The sequence below is a fragment of the Amblyraja radiata genome, chromosome 30, assembly GCF_010909765.2.
Source record: "Amblyraja radiata isolate CabotCenter1 chromosome 30, sAmbRad1.1.pri, whole genome shotgun sequence".
In the NCBI taxonomy this organism is placed as follows: domain Eukaryota; kingdom Metazoa; phylum Chordata; class Chondrichthyes; order Rajiformes; family Rajidae; genus Amblyraja; species Amblyraja radiata.
This window is the reverse complement of record NC_045985.1, coordinates 21,181,196-21,195,259: the sequence shown is the minus strand read 5'-3', so window position 1 is coordinate 21,195,259 and position 14,064 is coordinate 21,181,196. Positions and strand designations below refer to the sequence as shown.

Sequence of the window (14,064 nt, the reverse complement as noted above, 5' to 3'; positions counted from 1 at the left end):
TAATAGGAAAATGAGGAACAACGTCTTGTACGGGCAAAATAAGTATATTTAAGAGACATTTGCCCTGGAAACTGAATAAGATTGGGAGAATTACAGGCTAAATGTCGGTTAATGCGATTAGTTTGGATCGGCATGGACGATTTAGGCATGGACGATTCTCTTTTCGTGCTGTTTGACTGTACATCTTTGACACCTTGACATTTCGCTGACTTTTGGTTTGTGCCACTCAAACGACACCGTTCCACATTGCATGGCAACTACACTTTTAATAGCCTTTCTATAACTGAAGTCACCTCCCACTAGCTCGTCACGTATTTGTGTTTAAAACTGGTATCATTTGGGTTTCAGAAACTATATTCCTTACTATCATATAACCATATAACCATATAACAATTACAGCACGGAAACAGGCCATTTCGACCCTTCTAGTCCGTACCGAACACGTATTATCCCCTAGTCCCATATACCTGCGCTCAGACCATAACCCTCCATTCCTTTTCCGTCCATATAACTATCCAAGCTATCTGCGTGCCATTAGAAAAAGTTCGATATCCTATTTAAAAAAGCGGTGGTAATTTACTGGTGAAATGTCTTATCTTTTCCTAACCGTTATGTAAATCTTCCAACCGCTATTCTCCACAACATTGTTTGCTCATTGTTATAATTACGTTTTAGTGTCAGTTTTAGAGATACAGCGCGGAAACAGGCCCTCCGGCCCACCGCGTCCGTGCCGACCAGCGATCTCCGCACACCAGCACTATCCTACGCACACTAGGGACAATTTACACTTATACCAACTCAATTAATCTACACGCCTGTACGTCGTTGGAGCGTTGGTGGAAACTGAAGACCTCGGAAAAAAACCACGCGGTCACGGGGAAACGTACAGACAAGCACCCGTAGTCAGGATCAAACACGTGCCTACGGCGCAGCAAGCGCTGTAAGGCAGCAACTCGACCACTGCGCCACCGTGCCGCCCTATACATGTGGTAATTTTGGATGTGCTTTTTACCATGGCTGAGGAGGATGTAAGGAGATGGAATAGAAGTATTTAAATTCACGAAAGGTGCAGATGACGTTAATAGGGAGAGAGATTTTCCTTTCATATATATATATCAGAAAACAATGTGTTGATATTAGTATTGGTTTATTATTATCGCCTGTAACCAGATACATTGACAAACATGAATTGTGTGCTCTGCGGTCAAATCAGACTAACATGAGCCCAACCAACCCATGTTTAAGTCCGACGGGTAGCGCAACGATAAAAAAAAACATCCACAACCAGAATTTAGTGTAACAACAGCTATAGCGTCAGAGTTACGGGGAGAAAGTCCAAGGTCCATAACGAGATTAGTTGGTAGACAGGCTCCTGGAAAGACCATTCAGTAGGCTGATAACAGCGGGAAGAACAAGGTCCATAACGAGATTGGTTGGTAGATAAGCTCCTGGAAAGACCATTCAATTGGCTGATAACAGCGGGGAAGAAGTCGAACCTGAATCTGGTCTTAGTCCTTGCATCCAATTGAAATGTTCCGTCGCTTAACAGGGACGCAGAAGAAGCTGCCCCCTCACATTCCTGCTGTCGATTGTTAGCGGCAGAGAACCAGTTTGAATAATTTTGTGGGTGTGAAATTCGCAAATTAAAGAAAATAATTCCGAATGAACTCGTCTATGATTAATGAAAGGAAAGTGAAAATATCGATAGACACAAAAAGCAGGAGTAACTCAACGGGACAGGCAGCATCTCCGGACAGAAGGGATGAGTGATGTTTCGGGGCAAGACCTTTCTTCAGCCCCACTGAGTTACACCAGCATACTGTGTCTATCTTCGTTTATACCAGCATCTGCAGTTCCTTCCGACACAAAGTAAAAACTTTGTTTCAACAGAATTATGTAATACATTTACAACAATATTTCGAAATGGAGCAAGAAAAGATCCCGATCCGATCTGTTCTCGTATATTTCCCGGGACAGACGTTGCCTGACCCGCTGCGTTCCTGCAGCAGCTCGTGTGTTGCTTGTGTAACTAACGTTTTGATGGTTGTATTGTCGGTCACAGAGTCTGATGAATGGTCGCTACCCGAAACGCCACCTTTCCATTTTCTCGAGAGATGTTGCGTGACCCGCTGATTTACTCCAGAATTTTGTACCTATCATTGTTTTATTGGTTTGTAATTTAACTAATGTGACATTTTCTGACGAAATAACAGTGCAGGAATGAACAAAACAAAGCAAGAGCCAACCACTGGCCAAAGAGCTTATCAATGCGAAACGGTGACAGCAATAATTTTACATCAACATGTCCGGAAACACCACAATTTCATGTTTACTTTAAGAATATTTCATTAAAACCCAGCGTTCGTAAATTTGGTGAAATTTACAGGTTAGGGAACAATCAAACATATGAGTAGAAAACCAATGAGAGCAACCTCTGAGCAGGAATGTAAAAATGAACATCAGATACTGGAATGATCGCTCGCCAGTCTTTTTCCTGCCCCCACATATTTTCCCTACTGCAATCACTCCACATGTTCCCAATCAGCTGAGCAACCTCGGAGATAATTGTCAAAATTAATCTTTCGGGGCATTGAGTATAAGTCATGAAGTCACGGTGCAAATTTATTGGACTTGGCTAGTCCACATTTCGAGTATTGTGTGCAGTTCTATTATTCCCATTACAGGAAAGATGTGGACGCTTTGGATTGGACGTAGAAAATGTCTACCAGAATGATGCATGGTTCTAGGGCAACTAGTTTCAGACAGACTTGGATTATTGCATCTTGAACATAAGAGGCTGCTTAGTATATTATTATATAAAATGTTGATCGGACAGATTTGTTTCCCAGGATGGAAAAAATATCAAATATTATAGAGGTTAAAGTGAGAGGGGCAAAGTTTAAAGGACATACGCAGGGAAAGTGTCTTTACACAGAGGGTGGCGAGTGCCTGGAACGCGCTGTCAGAGTTTGTTGTTCGGACAGATAAAATGGTGACATTTAAAAGACAATTAGTAGGCATATGAGATAGGGGGTGTTGTGGATAATGAAGAGGATTTCCAAAGTCTACAGAGTGATTTAGGCCATTTGGAAAAATGGGCTGAAAGATGGCAGATGGAGTTTAATGCTGATAAATGTGAGGTGCAGGACAAATCAAAATAGGACGTACATGGTAAATGGTAGGGAATTGAAGAACACAGTTGAACAGTGGGATCTGGGAATAACCGTGCATAGTTCCTTGAAGGTGGAATCTCATATAGATAGGGTGGTAAAGAAAGCTTTTGATATGCTAGCCTTTATAAATCAGAGCATTGAGTATAGAAGCTGGGATATAATGTTAAAATTGTACAAGGCATTGGTGAGACCAAATCTGGAGTATGGTGTACAATTTTGGTCGCCCAATTATAGGAAGGATGTCAACAAAATAGAGAGAGTACAGAGGAGATTTACTAGAATGTTGCCTGGGTTTCAACAGCTAAGTTACAGAGATAGGTTGAATAAGTTTGGTCTTTATTCTCTGGAGCGCAGAAGGTTAAGGGGGGACTTGATAGAGGTCTTTAAAATGATGAGAGGGATAGACAGAGTTGATGTGGACAAGCGTTTCCCTTAGAGAATAGGGAAGATCCAAACAAGAGGACATGACTTTAGAATTAAGGGACAGAAGTTTAGGGGTAACATGAGGGGGAACTTCTTTACTCAGAGAGTGGTAGCGGTGTGGAATGAGCTTCCAGTGGAAGTGGTGGCGGCAGGTTCGTTGGTATCATTTAAAAATAAATTGGATAGGCATATGGATGAGAAGGGAATGGAGGGGTATGGTATGAGTGCAGGCAGGTGGGACTAAGGGAAAAAAGTTGTTCGGCACGGACTTGTAGGGCCGAGATGGCCTGTTTCCGTGCTGTAATTGTTATAGATAGATAGATAGATAGATAGATAGATATAATTTAATTGCCACACAACCAAGGTCGGTGGAATTATATGGTTATATGTTATATGGTTATATGGATATGCAAGGAATGGAAGGATATGAGTTATGTGCAGGTTGGTGTGATGATATTGGCAGCATGTTCGACACAAATATTATGGCCTAAAGGGCATCTTATTGTACTGTACCTAGCATGTTTTATAAAATACGTTAGCATTTAACTGCATTTCTAATACAATACGACCATATTTTTCAATTCCGCCCTGAACTTCTTCTGGGACACGGCATAAATAAAGGTATTTGTGCAAGAACTCAAACACATCAGCATATATGCCGACAGTTCCATGATGGTGATAGGTTTGTTGTAAATCGTTGCCAAAAATTGAGCATCTGTTAATTGTACAAAAATATAAAATATTAAAATCAACGCCCATAGCAGAAGAGAATTGGAAGATATGGCGAGCAGCAAAATTATTGATTTCCATCGATTTTCCATCTCTGGATCGGCTTGACTGTCGACGTTTTTATTTCCCCGGAGACCAACTCTCACTCGATTAGCCAGCAGAATATGCCTGACAGAGAATTGAAGAGCAGGATTAAGGCAAACGGTGCAAATGGAGTGAGAATGGTCTCCAACCATAGAAAAGCGGCCCATATGGGGAGAGTAAAACAGGCTTCCTTCACTCTACAGAACCAGGGAACATTGTCAATTAGTTATCCAGGTTACGACGTAAAATAGTATGGAACATTTTCCAAAACGCTTAACACACACACAACTGATATCACCACCGTCGCCGTCTTCTCGGTGCAATATTTCGTTCTCACAGTTTGGTGACAAATGGCGACAAATCGGTCAAATGTAAAGGCCACCGTTAGGCAGACAGACCAATCAATGGAAACGAAAAACAGTGTCACATTCAGACTGCAAATTGGAGTGTAATTCAAAAATGAGTATGAGAAATAACCCTCCTTAATCTCATATAAAATCACCTCAAATATCATGATCATCAGATCGCCCACTGCCATGCCAACCAAGTAACGTGTGATGCATTTTGAGAGACCCCAATTTCCACGGGAGAATATGACGATCGACACCAAGTTAGCTGCAAAGGAAAGGACAACATTTATCCGTCTCACTCAGGACTGTTCTTGGAACATAATATATTATCGTCGCTAAATCCCTTATCTCGTAATAGTGTTTAACAGCAGCAATTCTGAGGTATAGATCTTTCATTGATACGCATTAGAGATATGTTTTAGTTTAGTTTAATTTCGGTCCACTGAGCCTACACCGCCCAGCGATCCCTGTACACTAACACCAACCGAAACACGCTAGGGACAAATTATACATTTATACGAAGCCAATTAACATACAAACCTGTTCGTCTTCTGTTCGACCTGATCCCACGCAGATCACGGGGAGAACATATAAAGTCTGTGCAGACAGCACCCGATGTCAGAATCGAACCGTGGTCTCTGTTCCTGTAACCGGGGTCTCTGGCCCTGGAAGGCAGTAGCTCCGCCGCTACGACACCATGCCGCCCTGTTCTGTTCTGAGTTATTAAGAAAATGCCACTGCAAACCGTTTTTTAAAATCTGCCGGAAAGGCAGCATATCTGGAGAGAAGGAATGAGTGACGTTTCGGGTCGAGACCCTTCTTCAGACCCGAAACGTCAGACGCTCCAGAGATGCTGTCTGTCCCGCTGAGTTACTCCAACATGTTGTGTCTATCTTTGATTTAAACCAGCCTTCGCAGTTCCTGCCTACACAAATTCCTTAATCTTCAGGTATCTTCTGACCATCATACTCAGTCCGCAGATTGTCTTTTCGATATATTTCAACTGTGTGCTTTTCGTCCGATTTATTTAGAAGGAAGACCGCACGGCTCCGCCATATCTGTGTATTCAGAACGCAGAACGTTAAAAAAAAAAATCATCATCCTTTCATAACAACACCACAAATAAAAACAGGAAAAGCTGGAAGCTTTCAAGATGCCCGACAGCATCTATGAGAAAATAAACAGCATTCAATTTTCATTCAGTCATAAGAAGGGTTCCGACCCTACTCCTTTTCTCCGGAGATGCTGTCCGACCCGCTGAGTTACTCCGGCATTTTGTGTCTATCTTCAATTTTCATTTCCGAGAAATATTACCCCGGACCAGATATATTAACACAGATTCCCTTATCGCCGCTGACCTGTTGTGTTTTACCAGTTTTTTTCTGGTTGTATTTCAAATATGCAATCACCTGTACAATGTTTAAATTCTCCTCACTCCGGACACACATTTATCAAATAGATTACAATATTCCATCGGAACTCGAGTTTAGTATTAACCAATTTTGCTAGATGAATCTTTACAATGGTTTTTCAAATAACCTCGGTATGCAAAAAACAATTAAAACGGCCAACCGGCCGATCGGGGTTGTGGTTGTTAGAACTATTTGCACAATAAAGCCCTTCAATTGTTTAGCAGGCAGCGCTATAGGTGTGGACGCATATGCAAAAATATACTGGGATTACTGTCTCCATCGGCACTTCCTGCAGTTGGATCCAGTCCCAGACCTGCGTTTGGTTTATATCATCAGCGAGTCAACTTCTTAGACGCAAGTGGCACGATGCCTGGCCGCATAACACTAGGACTATTTAATAATCCACCAGATCGTGAAATCAAATTGATTCTTGTGACAATACCATTGTTTATCTCTATTGACCACTTGGAATATTTTGCGTTCAGCCATGGACCAAATAAGTATCAAATTAAATCATTTCCGAAAGTGATCGTTTACTGTTCGGGCACTGCCATGCTAATTAGATAATTACCCTATATGTTTAAATAAAATTAACATATGCCTGAGAGTCGACTGTAAACTGGACCTTAAACTGGAAGATTGGACAACCGTCAAAGGTCAATTTAAATCACCGATTCATAGGAAAGACTGTTGCAACTTAATTGGTGAAATCTCGTGGGATGAATTGTGTTGAAGACATTGCATGTTTCCCCGCCCGCAAATTTTTTTTTTTAAATTAAACAGCACATAAGATTAATGATTAGGCAAAGTCTGACAAAAAATAAATGCTGATCGCACTACCTATACAATTCAAACTCACACCTATCCCGGTACTCCAAGCAGGACAGAACCCCAAAAGATGATGTAGCCCTCAGCAGGTTCACTGTTCTGTTGAAGAATGTTCGACACGAAGTGTATCTCTTTCTACAGTGATCAAAATGGAATATATTACTTCATATGCGACCTTCCCAACTTCTTGTATATTTGCAGCATAACGTTCCAACGTCAATATTCAATTTCCTAATAATGGTAAGCGCGCCAAAAGCCTTTTCAACACTTCTCTCAGGATGTGACGCACTTATCGGGGAACCATGGTTTTGTACTCATAGAACCATCTGCTTTGTAACACCCCACGCGAACGTCCGTTCATTGTCAATCTCCTGCCTTGCTTTGACTTCCCTAAATGCAAAACCGCACGCTTATCTGATTTAACCTCAAACATGTTATTTCCCCAGCTCGCTTGCCCAGTTAATCAGTATCCCACGGTAACGCTTGAAAGGTTTCTACCACATCAACTCGTTTTGTATCGTTTAGTATCGTTAACCATATAACCATATAACAATTACAGCACGGAAACAGGCCATCTCGGCCCTACAAGTCCGTGCCGAACAACTTATTTCCCTTAGACCCACCTGCCTGCACTTATACCAAACCCTTCTCATCCATATGCCTATCCAATTTATTTTAAAATTATACCAACGAACCTGCCGCCACCACTTCCACTGGAAGCTCATTCCACACCGCTACCACTCTCTGAGTAAAGAAGTTCCCCTTCATGTTACCCCTAAACTTCTGTCCCTTAATTCTGAAGTCATGTCCTCTTGTTTGAATCTTCCCTATTCTCAAAGGGAAAAGCTAGTCCACATCAACTCTGTCTATCCCTCTCATCATTTTAAAGACCTCTATCAAACCCCCCTTAACCTTCTGCGCTCCAGAGAATAAAGACCTAACTTATTCAACCTATCTCTGTAACTTAGTTGTTGAAACCCAGGCAACATTCTAGTAAATCTCCTCTGTACACTCTCTAATTTGTTGACATCCTTCCTATAATTGGGCGACCAAAATTGTTTACCACCCTATCTATATGAGATTCCACCTTCAAGGAACTATGCACGGTTATTCCCAGATCCCTCTGTTCAACTGTATTCTTCAATTCCCTACCATTTACCATGTACGTCCTATTTTGATTTGTCCTGCCTAGGTGTAGCAACTCACATTTATCAGCATTAAACTCCATTTGCCATCTTTCAGCCCATTTTTCCAAATGGCCTAATCCACTCTGTAGACTTTGGAAATCCTCTTCATTATACACAATCTTGTGGAGCAGAAGGGCAAAAGCTCGCTTGATCTTGATTTTCACTATCTTGGTATCATCTGCATACTTACTAATCCAATTTACCACCCCTTCATCCAGATCATTGATGTACATGACAAACAACAAAGGACCCAACACAGATCCTTGAGGCACCCCACTAGTCACCTGCCTCCAACCCGACAAACAGCCATCCACCATTACCCTCTGGCTTCTCCCATTCGGCCACTGTTGAATCCATCTTGCTATTCCTGCATTTATACCCAACAGTTGAACCTTCTTATCCAACCTTCCATGAGGAACCTTGTCAAAGGCCTTACTAAAGTCCATATAGACATCATCTACTGCTTTACCCTCGTCAATTTCCCTAGTAACCTCTTCAAAAAATTCAAGAAGAATAGTCAAACATGACCTTCCAGGCACAAATCCATGTTGACTGTTCCTAATCAGACCCTGTTTATCCAGATGCTTATATATATTATCTCTAAGTATCTTTTCCATTAATTTGCCCACCACTGAAGTCAAACTAACAGGTCTATAATTGCTAGGTTTACTCTTAGAACCCTTTTTAAACAATGGAACAACATGCGCAGTACGCCAATCCTCGGGGACTATTCCCGTTTCTAATGACATTTGAAATATTTATGTCATAGCCCCGGCTATTTCTACACTAACTTCCCTCAATGTCCTAGGGAATATCCTGTCAGGACCTGGAGACTTATCCACTTTTATATTTTTCAAAAGTGTCAGTACTTCTTTTACTTTGAAACTCATAGTATCCATAGCTACTCTACTAGTTTCCCTTACCTCACATAATTCAATATCATTCTCCTTGGTGAATACCGAAGAAAATAAATTGTTCAATATCTCCCCCATCTCTTTTGGCTCTGCAGATAGCTGTCCACTCTGTCTCTCCAATGGACCAATGTTATCCCTCGTTATCCTTTTGCTATTAATATAGCGGTAGAAACCCTTTGGATTTATTTTCACCTTACTTGCCAAAGCAACCTCATATCTTCTTTTAGCTTTTCTAATTTATCTCTTAAGATTTTTTTAACGTTCCTTATACTCCTCAAGCACCTCATTTACTTCATGCTGCCTATAATTATTGTAGATCTCCCTCTTTTTCCGAACAAGATGTCCAATTTCCCTTGAAAACCAGGGCTCTTTCCAATGTTTACTGTTTCCTTTCAACCGAACAGGAACATAAAGATTCTGTACTCTTAAAATTTCCCCTTTAAATGTCCTCCATTTCTCTTCTACATCTTTCCCATAAAACAAAATGTCCCAGTTCACTCCTTTTAAATCATCTCGCATCTCATCAAAGTTAGCCTTTCTCCAATCAAAAATCTCAACCCTAGGTCCAGTTCTGTCCTTCTCCATAATTATATTGAAACTAATGGTATTGTGATCACTGGACCCGAAGTGCTCCCCAACGCATACCTCCGCCACCTGTCCCGTCTCATTTCCTAACAGGAGGTCCAGCACTGCCCCTCCTATAGTAGTTACCTCTATGTATTGCTGCAAAAACTATCCTGCACACATTTTACAAACTCCAAACCTTCCAGCCCATTTACAGAATGTGTTTCCCAGTCAATGTGTGGAAAGTTAAAATCTCCCACAATCACTACCTTGTGCTTACTACTAATATCTGCTATCTCCTTACATATTTGCTCTTCCAATTCTCGTTCCCCATTTGGCGGTCTATAATACACCCCTATAAGTGTTGCTACACCTTACCCACTTCTCAGTTCCACCCAAATAGCCTCCCTAGATGAGCCCTCCAATCTATCCTGCCAAAGCACTGCTGTAATATCTTCCCTGACTAGCAATGCAACAGCTCCACCTCGTGCCCCTCCAATTCTATCACACCTGAAGCAACGAAATCCTGGAATATTTAGATTCCAACCACAGCCCCCCTGCAACCATGTTTCACTGATCGCCACAACATCATACTTCCAGGTGTCTATCCAGACTCTAAGCTCATCCACATTTCTTACAATGCTCCTAGCATTAAAATATGCACATTTAGGAAACCCCCCGTCTCTTATTCTCTGTTTATTTCCTTTTTTTTCTTTCTCCTCTTGTGTCCGAGTGCTTCCCTTTTCTGCTTCCTGCCTCCCATTCTGTCTACTAGCTTTCTCTATTTGAGTCCCTCGCCCCAACCATTCTAGTTTAAAGTCTCCCCAGTGGCCTTTGCAAATTTCCCCGCCAGGATATTGGTCCCACTCGGGTTCAAGTGCAACCCATCCTTTCTGTACAGGTCCCACCTTCCCCAAAATAAGTCCCAATGATCCAGAAACTTGAATCCCTGCCCACTGCACCAGTCGTTCAGCCACGCATTTATCCTCCACCTCGCTTCATTCCTACTCTCACTGTCGCGTGGCACAAGCAGTAATCCTGAGATTGTTTCCTTTTTGGTCCTTTTCCTTAACTCTCCTCCCAACTCCCTAAATCCTCCCTTCAGGACCTCTTCCCTTTTTTTACCCATGTCATTGGTACCTATATGTACCACGACCTCAGGCTCCTCTCCCTCTGATTTCAGGATATCCTGGATGCGTTGTGACACGCCCGAGACCTTGGCACCAGGGAGGCTGACCACAATCCTGGTCTCCCGACTGCGTCCACAGAATCGCCTATCCGACCCCCTAACAATAGAGTCCCCAATTACTATTGGCCTCTTCTTTTTTTCCCTACCTTTCGGAGCAACAGGGCCGGTCTCTGTGCTGGAGGCCCGTCCGCTGTCGCTACCCCCGGGTAGGCTGTCTCCCCCATCCGTACTCAAACAAGAGTACTCATTTGCAAGGTGTACCGACATTGGAGTATTCACTCGTTCCTGCCTCTGCCCCTTGCCCTTCCTTCGCGAGACCCACATGTTTCTCTCCCGTGGTTTTGGAGTGAACACCTCCCTATAACTCCCCTCTATGACCTCCTCACTCTCCCTGACCAGACAGAGGTCATCGAGCTGCTGCTCCAGGATCCTAATACGGTCCCTTAGGAGACCCATCTCTCTGCACCTGGTGCAGATGTGGACGTCTGGAGGGCCATACGACACCATGACCTCCCACATCTGACATCCAGAACAGTACACTGCTCTGACTGTCATTCTCTCGCCTTACCCTGGATCCGATACCAGTATAATACAATAGAAACTGCTGGGAGAAATCAGCAGGTATCTGACTCACAAACAGCTGCTCCCTCTTGACCTTTAAACCGCACCTTTATTATATAAACAAAAAGCACTGTACCTTTAGCCCACTGTACCCTAGGCTCACTGTACCTTTACTAAAGCACTATACCTTTAGCCCACTGTACCCTTAGCTCACTGTACATTTACTAAAGCACTGTACCTTTAACCAGAAAGCAGAAATGCTAACCTGAGGTTGCACCCAATCAGCTGCTTCCTCTAGTCCGCCTCCGCCAATCAGCGGCTTCCACCAGAACCCTTCCTGTGGAGTGTGGAACGTTACAGACTTCGGTAAAAAAGCCCCGACCCTCCTCTACTCGCTCCAACGGTCCCGGGCCTCTGTAAAAGCAAGCCCCGCGCTCGATTTATATACTCTCCGCCCTGACCCTCCTCCACTCGCTCCAACGGTCCCGGGCCTCCTAATCTGAGGAAAGACATTCTTGCCATAAAGGGAGTATAGAGAAGGTTCACTAGACTGTTTCCTGTGATGGCAGGACTTTCATATGAATAAAGACTGGAAAGACTCGGCTTGTACTCGCAAGAATTTAGAAGGTTGAGGGGGGATCTTATAGAAACTTACAAAATTCTTAAGGGGTTGGACAGGCTAGATGCAGGAAGATTGTTCCCGATGTTGGGGAAGTCCAAAGCAAGGGGTCACAGTTTAAGGATAAGGGGGAAGTCTTTTAGGACCGAGATGAGAAAAACATTTTTCACACAGAGAGTGGTGAATCTGTGGAATTCTCTGCCACAGAAGGTAGTTGAGGCCATGTCATTGGCTATATTTAAGAGGGGTTAGATGTGGCCCTTGTGGCTAAAGGGATCAGCGGGTATGGAGAGAAGACAGGTACAGGATACTGAGTTGGATGATCAGCCATGATCATATTGAATGGCGGTGCAGGCTCGAAGGGCTGAATGGCCTACTTCTGCACCTATTTTCTATGTCTCTATATCTCGTTTCCCTTATCCTTAACCAGTCTGAAGAAAGGTCTCGACCCGAAACGTCATCCATTCCTTCTCTCCAGACATGCTGTCTGTCTCACTGAGTTACTCCAGCTTTATGTGTTTATCCCTGATTAACAGAACATGGTTTAGTTTAAAGATACACCACCGAAACATGCCTCTCGACCCAACGAGTTGACGCCGACCATCGATCAACCTTTTACACTAGATCCATGTTATCCCACTTTCTCATCCACTCTCTATGCACCAGGGGCTACTTCACAGAGGCCAAGTAACCTGCAAACCAGTACGTCTTCGGGATGTGGGAGGAACCCGAACTGGAGGAAACAGGAGATTAGCTTGGCATTGTACTGCCCCGCGTTCTATGAGGGCCGAATAGCCTGTTCTAGAGGCTGCTCTAATTCTACATGGCCATCAACAACACCGAGAGGCTCATTCCCACTCCCACTCCCACCATTCAGCTTTATTTTTCTCCCTTCAAGTAATTTCCGATTTCATTTATCCCTCTTATTTACAACTCCCGAGACAAACCTTCATCGCCATCTTCCGAACGACATCAACACCATTTAATTCACTCGGATAGACCGAACCTGTAACTCTTGGAATTTCATCTTCAGACCAAAGAAGGGCCCTGACCCCGAAGCGTGTTCTGTCCATTTCCCTTCACAGGTGATGCCTGGCCCGCTCATTTCTTCCGGCACTTAAAAAAAAACACTCAATCATTTCAACAGATTCCTTGTGTCAACCATTTCCTTTATTTAGTTTGCATTCTCCCACATCTGACAATTTCCGATTTAATTCCGTCCGCCCACCCATCTACATCTGCCCCAAACTGTACTTTACGTTGCTGTTGAAGTCCGCACCAACACCGCTTGTGCCACAACGTATTTCTGTTCCGTTGACCGACACAGTTAACGCGTTAAAATGAACGGATCGACATGGCTGTTTATTTTACTCTTCCACATTTACATTCCCCTGGTTTTATTTCCATGGAATTTGGGGTTTCAACATCGTCCAGTTGTCCACCGGATTTCTGCCACAGAGCCCCTGAGTCCAGCTCCTCACGCCAGCCCAGAACCTTCCACACACCGGGACTCGGAGCTGATTCTCAGCCACCGGCATAATTGCCAAGGCCCAAAGAAAGGATAGTTTTTCCGTGAATCTATTCCCAGTGAAGGTTTGGAAATGGGACATGATGTCCGTGTCGTAAAACGAAATTGCCCCAGACTCGTAACAGAGATACACTTGCAGCCCCCTGGGGATGGGTCGAGCGGGGAGACGAGATGGAAGGGAGGTGACTGTATTACACATGTCACCCCGCCGCCAGATGCTCCAGACTCCTGTCTTCGGGGTCAAGCCGATCGGTCTCGTCCCCTCCACAGACCCTGCGGCGACTCCCAGACCCCAGCACCGAGTATCTGCAACCTCCACATCCCAGTAATGTCTACCTGATGTGAAGCCCTCCGTTCCCAGCATACACGCCCGGTCTGTAAACCTCTTCCCAAGCACCGTCTCCTTAGTAATAGCCACTCGACTAACTTCCATGCTCTGACTCTCTTGAATTTCAGGCACGTTGTTGGTGTTTTCTACTGTGAATGCCGATACAAAAAAGTTA

The 14,064-nt window shown here is 43.6% G+C and overlaps 1 long non-coding RNA gene across 1 annotated transcript; it reads right to left on the bottom strand.

The window, feature by feature from the left end:
* Nucleotides 1-314: 314 nt before the first annotated feature.
* On the bottom strand, nucleotides 315-13,739 carry LOC116989996. Its single transcript, XR_004416380.1, has 3 exons — nucleotides 13,730-13,739; nucleotides 8,303-8,349; nucleotides 315-327 (listed from the first exon to the last, which is right to left on the bottom strand). It is a non-coding gene; the product is annotated as an uncharacterized LOC116989996 (long non-coding RNA).
* Nucleotides 13,740-14,064: the final 325 nt, after the last annotated feature.